This window comes from Aegilops tauschii, chromosome 1 (genome assembly GCF_002575655.3).
Source record: "Aegilops tauschii subsp. strangulata cultivar AL8/78 chromosome 1, Aet v6.0, whole genome shotgun sequence".
Lineage (NCBI taxonomy): Eukaryota > Viridiplantae > Streptophyta > Magnoliopsida > Poales > Poaceae > Aegilops > Aegilops tauschii.
In genome coordinates, this window is record NC_053035.3 from 345,440,808 (window position 1) to 345,451,250 (window position 10,443).

At 49.3% G+C, this 10,443-nt stretch overlaps 1 pseudogene; it reads left to right on the plus strand.

Moving 5' to 3' along the window:
- Positions 1 to 4,881: 4,881 nt before the first annotated feature.
- LOC109780104 (uncharacterized) lies at positions 4,882 to 9,690 on the plus strand (annotated as a pseudogene).
- Positions 9,691 to 10,443: the final 753 nt, after the last annotated feature.

Consider the following 10,443-nt stretch of genomic DNA (forward strand, 5'->3'; position numbering starts at 1 on the left):
GACGTGGTTTTGGGATGCCCTGTCTAGGCCTGCTCCCTCCTCCCCGCGGCCGGCTCTGATGCCGCGCAGGCCTCACCGCCCCACTGTACTCCCATTGCTGGCCTAGCCATCCCTCTACTCACCCACACCTGCTGTTATTCTCCGGCGACGGCAGACGAACCAGTAAACCCTCGTACAGTCGTACTCCCCTCCGCGTGGGAAACAACTGCCGAGTCTTCCCTACCTCCGTGTCGTTCCCTTCCTAGGCCTCGCCGTCGTCCATTGCCCTGGTGCTCTCGGCGCAGCCTAGTCAACGTGGTCAACGACCGACATGCATCTGAAGTGGACTGTACGTGGAGAGGCCGACAGCTGGGTCCACGGCCGCACGCAAGGAAATGCCTCCTTATTATGCGCAAAATAATGATTCCTCCACCTGACATCAGGGACCCACCAAAAGGGCCTCAGTATTTCGCGAAAAAAACGTTAGCGCCGCTGACAGCTCGGACCCACCAGCTATATCTTCACACGCAAGGAAGTGCCTCCTTATTACGCACAAAAAATGAATACTCCCCCTGCTAGCTGGGACCCACCATGGTGGGAGGCTGACTTGTGGGCCTACTAAGTTGACTGGGACAGGGGCCTTTGTCAACTTTAGTCAATATGAATGATTCTAGCTCCAGTGACCGTACGATGTCCATCCAACGGCCGTAGTGCTTCTTCAACCTCTGGTCTTCTTGCTCCAGCCGCCCAAAGCAGCGCCGGTCGTGCCGCATGCTCCTGCCTCCTGTGGCCGGCTGTGCTGCCGCGGAGGCCTCACCGCCCCCTACTATTCCCACCGCTGGCCAGGCCCTGCGGCGATGGCAGCCTCACACCGCAGCCGAACCAGTGAACCCTCGTACTTCTCTCCGCGCGGGCTTCCACTGCCGCGTCTTCCCCGGCTCCGCGTCGTCCCCTTCCTAGGCCTCGCCGTCGTCCACCGCCGTGGTGCTCTCCGCGCGGCGTGGTCAACATGGTCAAGGAATGACTTCCATCGGAAGAGTACTGTACGTGGAGAGGCTGACAGCTGGGTCCACGGCCACAGCCCAGTTTTTTTGTGATTTGCCAAGTAAGTCGCTTTGTCAGGCCTGTTGGGCTGCAAATCTTTCAAGACGAGGAGAGCTTTCATTCGGCTGGCCGAGAAAATGGCCCATCAGTAATGAGAAGTGGGCCGTACATTTTTAAAACACATCAAACCGACAATTAGTTTCAAATATCTTTTTTTTCATTTCGAGATTTTAAATTACATTAATTTTTATGCGTGGAGAATTTGTTGGATTTTATATTGATATACATTTATTTTTAAAATCAGTTTGAATGTGAGTCGAAATTTCGGGATTAAAAACAGTTCGGACCGCACCGAAATATGCAAAATTTCGTATAATTTTTTAACCGTGGCCACAATATGGGCTGTAATGCTAACAAAAAGAATATGGGCTCCAAAAAAAACCTTAATAATTAGCAAATGGGCTGTAAATTATTAGAAATAATGGCAGATGGGCTGTATGCTGTTTTCCATAGATTTGAGGCTTTGCTAAAAAAAGGTTGACGCACAAGCAGTGACTGTTGGATGGCCATCCAACGGCTGTCGTGCTTCTTCAATCTCTGCTCTTCCTGCTCCAGCTGCTCAAACAAGCGCTGGTGGGACTGCCTGCTCCCTCCTCCCCGCGGCCGGCTCTAATGCCGCGCAGGCCTCACCGCCCCACCGTACTCCCATCGCTGGCCTAGCCATCCCTCTACTCACCCACACCTGCTGTTATTCTCCGGCGACGGCAAACGAACCAGTAAACCCTCGTACAGTCGTACTCCCCTCCGCGTGGGAAACAACTGCCGAGTCTTCCCTGCCTCCGTGTCATTCCCTTCCTAGGCCTCGCCGTCGTCCACCGCCCTAGTGCTCTCGGCGCGGCCTGGTCAACGTGGTCAACGACCGACATGCATCTGAAGTGGACTGTACGTGGAGAAGCCGACAGCTGGGTCCACGGCCGCACGCAAGGAAATGCCTCCTTATTACGCGCAAAATAATGATTCCTCCACCTGACATCAGGGACCCACCGAAAGGGCCTCTATATTTCGCGAAAAAAACTTTACCGCCGCTGACAGCTCGAACCCACCAACTATATCTTCGCATGCAAGGAAGTGCCTCCTTATTACGCACAAAAAAAATGAATACCCCCTGCTAGCTAGGACCCACCATGGTGGGAGGCTGACTTGTGGGCCTACTAAGTTGACCGGGACGGGGGCCTTTGTCAACTTTAGTCAATATGAATGATTCTAGCTCCAGTGACCGTACGATGTCCATCCAACGGCTGTAGTGCTTCTTCAACCTCTGGTCTTCTTGCTCCAGCCGCCCAAAGCAGCGCCAGTCGTGCCGCATGCTCCTGCCTCCCGTGGCCGGCTGTGCTGCCGCGGAGGCCTCACCGCCCCCTACTATTCCCACCGCTGGCCAGGCCCCGCGGCGACGACAGCCTCACACCGCAGCCGAACCAGTGAACCCTCGTACTCCTCTCCACGCAGGCTTCCACTGCCGCGTCTTCCCCGGCTCCCCGTCGTCCCCTTCCTAGGCCTCGCCGTCGTCCACCGCCCTGGTGCTCTCGGCGCGGCGTGGTCAATGTGGTCAAGGGACGACTTCCATCGGACGTGGACTGTACGTGGAGAGGCTAACAGCTGGGTCCACGGCCGCAGCAAGGAAGTGCCTCCTTATTACGCGGAAAATAATGATTCCTCCACCTGACAGCTGGGACCCACCGGATGGGCCACTGTATTTCGCTAAAAAAACATTTCCCCCTGACAGCTGGGACCCACCAGCTACATCTTTGCATGCAAGGAAGTGCGTCCGGGCAAAAAAAAAACGATTCGCCCCCTGACTGCTGGGACCCACCAGCTACATCTTCGCAGGCAAGGAAGTGCCTGACAGTCAGGACCCACCTGGTCGAAGCGTATGTAGCGTTGTCATTCTGGTCGCGAACGTGTACGTACATATGTACTGGTGGATGTAGAGGCGCGCACGTTACGTAGTAGAGGCGCGTACGTGTCGTAGTGGAGGCGCGCACATAGCATGCACACGTACGTACAGCGGCCAGGGTGCAAGAAAGAAAATACGACCACGTATGTGTACATACGGGCGGGGTCTCGAACGCCTACTCGCGCATACGTACGGCCAGGGCTCGTGTACATGGCTGGGTCGGAACGGAGAAACAGCGTCGTCGTCGTGTTCATGGGGAGGCAACGGAATGCATCGTGTTCATGGGGAGGCAACGGAATGTGTCGTGTTCATCGGGAGGCAATGGAACGCGTGGGAGCCAACCGGCTGGGTCAGAACGGAATGCATGGTCGTGTTCATCGGGAGGGCTTGGACGGAACAGGCGATGGAAACGAGGCCTGGCGTACCGCACAACGGAGGAAACGGACCTCCTACGTTCGGAACGGGGTCCTGTTGATCGGGAGGGGTGTGGCGTACCGCAAAACGGAGGAAACAGACCTCCTATGGTCGAAACGGGGGTCCTGTTGATCGGGAGGGGTGTGGCGTATCGCAAAATGGACGAAACGGACCTCCTACGGTCGAAACGAGGGTCCTGTTGATAGGGAGGGGTGTGGCGTACCGCAAAACGGACGAAATGGACCTCCTACGGTCGAAACGGGGGTCCTGTTCATCGGGAGGGGTGTGGCGTACCGCAAAACGGGACACCACGGGATACTGTTCATCTCCACCGTCGACCTCCTCCAGCCTCCACGGGCTCCTGTTCATCCAGCCTCCACCGCGCGCTACTCCACCGGCTACTGTTCAACCACCCCTCCACGGGCACCCCTCCACCATCTACTGTTCATCCAGCCCTCCACACCACGGGGTCCTGTTCAACCACCCCTCCACGGGCGCCCCTCCACCGTCTACTGTTCATCCAGCCCTCCACCACACCACGGGGTCCTGTTCATCCAGAGGCAACGCCACTGCTCACTGTTCATCCACCCCCCTCCCCCGCAACGCTCACTGTTCATCCCAGAGGCAGCATCGATCGGCTTCAGTTAGTAGCAGTAGCGAAGGAATCGCTCGACCGGGTTCAGTTAACAGCCATCGATCGATCGCTCGGGTTTAGTAACTCCTAGCCTGCAGTGCAATCGCTCGGGTTCAGTTAGAGCCCAACGCCTCGCTCGGGTTCGGTTAGAGCCAGCGCCTCGCACACACGCACGTACGTGTACGAGAGAAACGCGCATCGCTCGACCCCCGACCTCCCAACGTAACCAGGAACTCCCCGAAATTTTCCTCGCCCTCGCTTCTACCACGGTTTTTTCCGTCATTGACGGCCCAAAGAATGTCATGCAGCTGCATCTCCAGCCCACCCAGGACGAAAAGCCCATTTTCTGTCATGATTTTTTGTCATAGAAGTAGGAGCCCACCACATCTATGATGATACCGGGTTTTGTCACAATTATCGTCATAGAAGTGTCATATGTATGACGGAATTTTTTTTCGTTCGGCCCAAAATGTCACGGATGTGTCTTTTTTTGTAGTGCTACCACATCTCGTCACGCTGAAAAAACATGTGCATCTCTCATGCGTCGCAAAACTCACCCCACCTATCAGGTTATTCTTCTCCTGCATGCAAAAAATCAAAGTAGCCTCTCTCTTTGTTTCTCTCTCTCCCTCTCTCTTTCTCTTTTCTCTCTCTCTCAGATTCAAAATCATTGAAGGAGATCGCTGACAAACTGCAGGGTAGAAGACCCCCCCACAATTTAGAAAGGTGTGAGTTCCGAACAATCAGCGCATAAGATTCGGCAATCAAAGGTTAGTAGAAAAATTATCAACGCACCTTTGCGTGGCGATTCCTGATACACAAGATTCAATTCGTTGATGAATTTGTTGTGGTCGGGATTCATAGAATAAAATTGTTTAGTTTTACACTGTAGCTCTGATTTGAGTTTGTTTTTTGTTTTGTGTACTCTCGTCCTTGTAATACGAGCTTGTTACTTTTGTTAGGTTTCATGGTTATCTTTGTGTTAAGTGTTGCACTAGCAAACTAGCATCAGAGGATCTAACTTTGGTTGAGGTTGCAGTTTCATTAAAAATTAATATATGTATATATTTATATATCTCAATTATATAGAACTAAAAATATATCTCTGTTGCGTGGTAAGTGTAAAAGGTTAGTAAGAAAGATTGAGATCAACTTCGAAAAGTTTCAACACTGATACTGCAGGTTTATAACCTTTATATTTATTACGTCTCTTTTTCGGGCAGATGTTCAGGAGTGCGTCATCTGGTCAGGACAACAGGGACGGTCGGTCTTTGAATGACATCGGCAAGGATTATCGGAGGCATGTAATAGTAAGGCAGTTGAACATTAGCGTTTGGTCTTTTATTTCTGGGACGTTTGCTGTCAAGGTGCCACCACTGAGAACACCGAATAGTAGATCATTAACAACAACAAAAATGATTAATATATACTGGATGAATGTTGTAATATCTATTTATCCTGTGCATCTACTCTGCAGTTGAGTACTGAGAGGTGGAAGAAAAAAAATTACTACAAAACGAGAAGAAGATCAAGGATGCAGATGTTGTCAAACACGCACATGCCATGCAGGCTGGAATAATTGGAGTCAAGAGTGAGATACAAGTTCTTGGCAAATGTGCCAACTAGGAGCATGGTGTGCAACAAACACCTGCGAAGAGGAGCATTTTAAGCAGTAGAGACTCTACTAAGCAGATTGTGCAGGTAACGACGAAAACTTCAAACATTGGTTTTGAACGTACGTGGAAGTTTTACGTGCTAATTCTTCGTAATACTCGCATGTGCCTCTAATTATTTTGTGGTTTCAAGACACAGATGTCCACAAAGGCGCAGAGCAGGCGTTGTGACGGCCCAGCATTTGAAGGCGGTCATAATGAAGAGGTACAAGGTAGCAAAATTTCCTTTGATGCAAGCAGAAGGATCATTGGCAACAAAAGCATTGGTGTTCAAGGATTCGGTATGGTTTGCACAAGCAAGTAGAGCCCAACGACAAAATCAAACATAGGAGGAATAAACTTTATCGTACAGCAGCACCAGAAAGCAATACAAGTGACAGCAAATATGAACGTGCAACAACATTTAAAGCAAATGTATATTTTTTTGTGAGCAATTTTTTCTTTGTTTTCGCCTGGTATATTTAAATCATAGTATCTTGCACATGCAGGTGTACGAGCAAGGAAGCAAGTATCGCAGTAGTCCACGGTTCAATGAAAACATAAGGCAAGGTCCTTTGAAAGGATCACCTGTGGCGTTCAACATGAGGGGTCCTTCCAAAGGATCTATGCTTTTGTTGTCGTCAGCGAAATCACCAATGCATGGAGGTTGTCGCCAAGATTTGTTGGACAAGAGAGACATGGGAAAACAAAGGTGATGTCAGAACTATGCTTTTTCAATTCAACACACAGACAGTTTTATGGAAGAACAGGGTAAAGTGAAAAATAGGAGGATGGCTGTCCGTCTGGTACGGCTGTATGTGTAGTTGTTCTTTTGTATAGGATGTTGTTGTGCCTCTCCGATTGTATGGTGTAAACAGAAGCACAGCTGTGCCTCTTGTCCAGATTTGTGTGTAGCATGGTCACATTCGTGCTGTTGGGTATAATGTGAACAGTGCCTCTGGTGTACCGCTTATACTTGGTGAAGAGGCACGGGTCTGGTTTTGGTATACCAGATGAGCCCTGATGAGTCATATAAATCTTTTGTTTAGAAATTAAAAAAATGCATATGCTGCTCTGGACGTCTAATTCTGTTTCGTGCCATGTGTTCAGGATTTGGCGGAGGGGATAACAGATGAGGCAAAGAAATATCATAGTTCTCCATCCATTTCGAAGGGAACGCAACGTTCACAGCAGCAAGTAGCGTACAGCGCCAACACGGATTGCATGGTAGAAGCAGCACAGTCCCTTGGTTGCACGAGTGCCAGAGAAACAAGGAGCAGCATTGCACAATGCGACAGTGGAGAAGCAGACTCATTTATGGATTTGACCGTGCTGCAGAAACGACGCTGCTGCGTGTGACAAACAACAGAGCAGCAGCAGCTCCGCTGTAAGTCGACCTGTGGCTGGCGATGAAACTGATGTCGTTAGAAGTGAATGCGATCAGACGAACGAAGACACGGTAGACAGAATCATCATGGCACCGCTGACCATTGTAGAGAAAGAAATGGACGACATGTTCAAAGAAGGCATATACCCAACAATTCATGAGGTCACCGAAGTGCTCGGACCAGAGGGTGGTATGGTATTCGGATCATTGGATGAGTGCTTTTCTTTTTCTGCAGATATGCAAGAAGGGTTGGCTTTGCTGCCAAGCGATCGACGAGCAGAAGATCGACATATGATTAGCAGCTTGACAAGCAGGTGTTTCAGTGCACCAAGGAAGGGCAGAATAAAACAACTGAGAGACATGTTAAGGAGAGAAGGAGCAACTGCTTGATCCGGACAAGCTGCCCAGTCCAAATAATAGCCCAGAGGGATACAGATAGGAGGAAATGGTATGTGAAGAACGTGCGCCTAGAGCACAACCACCAACTTCACCCATCCGATTGGATGCTAAAGTTCATGAGATGCTATAAGAAGATGACACCTTAGGAGAAATTCTTTATACAAGTGCTGCAGAAGGCGAGGTTAGAACCAAGGAAGGTTATGCAGATTTTTACTGCCATCGGGAAACCGAGGCAAGAAATTATGTTCGACACGATTGACATAAGCAACATTGCATGCCGGGACAGGGCTGAAGAGGGCGGCACTGATATCGAGGACACCATGAAACTATTTGCCATATGCAGAGGCGGAGGCCGGGATTCCACCATGTTGAAGAGACAGAGAACAATGTAGTGCGGAGCCTGTTCTGGACAGACTCCTTGTGCAAGATAAATTATGAGCTATATGGAGATTTCGTGTCTTTTGACACGACATTCTCTACGAATATATATGGCTTGCCATTTGCACCAATTATAGGTGTTGACAACCATGGGTCGACCGTCCTGTTTGGAGTAGGCCTTTTGAAGGATGAGAAAATAGGGTCATTCAAGTGGCTCCTATGCATGTTTGTTGAGGCAATGGGAGGAAAAGAGCCGAAATACATAATAACAGACCAGGACCAGGCGATGAAGACTGCAATAAAGGAAGCTCTTCCGAGAGCGAGGCACAGGTTCTGCTGGTGGCATATTAGGAAGAACCTGAAGGAAAATAACGCAGCAGTGTTTGCGCAGCACCCAGGGATGTCTAATGATTTATTTCAAATCGTCAAAAACTCACTAGATCAAGATGAGTTTGAGCGTACCTGGAAAGCAGCAATTTCTGTGCACAAGGCGGAAGGCAACAAACACCTAAACACGCTATGGGAACTCCGAAATTTCTGGGTGCCGTCCTACTTCAAGGACTGCTTCTATCCTTTCTCGTCAACAACCACTCGCGGTGAGAGCACGAATTCGATGTGGAAGAATTACGTCAACCACAGGGACACTATAAAAAGGTTTGTTGATGTGTATCACATGATTCAGCAAAATTGCCTCGCGACGCTTGACAAGAAAAGACACCGAATAGAAGAGAAGGTGCCATCACTAGAGACGGGTTTTCCGATTGAAAGACAAGCAAGTGAAGTATACACGAATGAAATTTTCAGGAAATTGCAGCTGGAGCTACGGAACCGGACTTACCTCAAGTGCTCTGACCTGGCAAAGGGGAGGCAGTATTTTTTCAAAAAGATTACTGGGCCTGGAGAAAAAGTGTGGAAACCATATCCGGGCGAGGAATTTGACAGGCCTGAGTTCAGGGTAGATGTGGATGAGCAAAAAGAAATATACAGTTGCAGCTGCAAGAAAATGAGTAGGGATGGCATTCACCGCTGCCATGTGCTTAAGGTGATGGACCAAACAGGCATGATCGATCAACTTCCAAAATCCTTCATCATCCCCAGATGGACCATGAATCTATCAGAGAGTCTGAAAGTTCTGTCTACAAGTCAAGGTGATAGCATGACCGCACAAGACGATGAAACTATGAGATTCGGCCTCACTTACGCTAAGTTGTCGGATATCTGTTCAAATGCTTGCAGAAAAGAGAAGGCATACAGTGTGCTGCGTGAGTGTACGGTAGATATGAAAATAAAAGTCATGGCGGCACTTGCTGAGGAACCAGACACAAACATTCTTGCCGAAACTCTCAAGAACCCTCCCATGAGTGGCTCAAAGGGCACAAAAAAAGGAGATCGAATCAAAGCTGGTTCTGAGAAGAAAGGAAAAGGTAAATAAGCCGCATCCAAGTGCGGCCATTGTGGAGTAAAGGGTCACAGGAAAACAAACTGCCCGGATAACCCAAAAGTCCAGGAGAGGATGAGGATTGAAGAGGAGAAGAGGAAATCGCAGCAGGAGAAGAGGGCAAGGTCAATGAAATGGCCAACAACACCATCGAGGACATCAAACGGCTCAGGACAATGCACTCCAAGCCCAGGAGGAAGACGTCAGACGCCAGCAACTCCAACGACCCCACTGACAAGAGGGAGCATTTACCAAAGTCTTGCATCTACACCAGAATCGAACATCACACAAGCCAGGCACACAGAATGCGTGCAGGGAAGCCCGGGACAAGGCACGAAATCTGCGCAGTCCATTTCCAGAAAGGAAATATCTGAGTGGAGACTTTTTGGTACCGGAGAACAGTACAAATAGAAAAATTAAAAGGTAATAATGCAGCTTAAACAGGACGTAAGCAAAAAAACAGTGATGACCGCAATCTTTCGATTTGTTTTTATGTATGTATATTAATTTTACAGGTAAATAGGTTGAATAGCTACGCACAAGGGTGGGGTTGCACAAGGGTGGAGAAGGAAGAATGGATCGATGAACATTCAAAAACAAGGCCGCTCGTGGAGTGATGAAATAGCAAGCGGTTGGTGAGGAGGGCGGGCGGGTGTCGATTGTTTATTTTCGCATGCTGTGGTTATAAGAACGGCTTAAGTTAATTTGCTGCAGTTATAGAAACAAAACAAATTTAAATAAGAACAGCTTTTGCTTCTTTATGTATTTTTACTCCACGGAGAAAAATATCAGAGGCAGAGGTTTCCTTGTTATTTTCCGCAGCCGCGTCGGTTTCTGAACGTGGATGTTGTAAGCATACACGCATGCTTCTCTGCTGCATGACAGAGAGATAAAAATAACCGAAGGGCACAGGCAGCCACGGCCATGCCACTGGTGAGTGTTCAACCGTGACTCTCACGGTTGCATGGTCACGCCCGCCGTTATGGAACGAAAACATTTTTAAGCACAGAATTTGGGTCGCGCTTCTGGGGCCGCATAACCGTGGCTTTCGTGGTAACGATGCCTCGCCTGTTCTCACGCCTGTTTTTCTCTTATGAATGTATGTCTATAAGTAATTGAAATATAGATCACATAACCGTGCTTGCGATGCGTGTGCAACCGTGC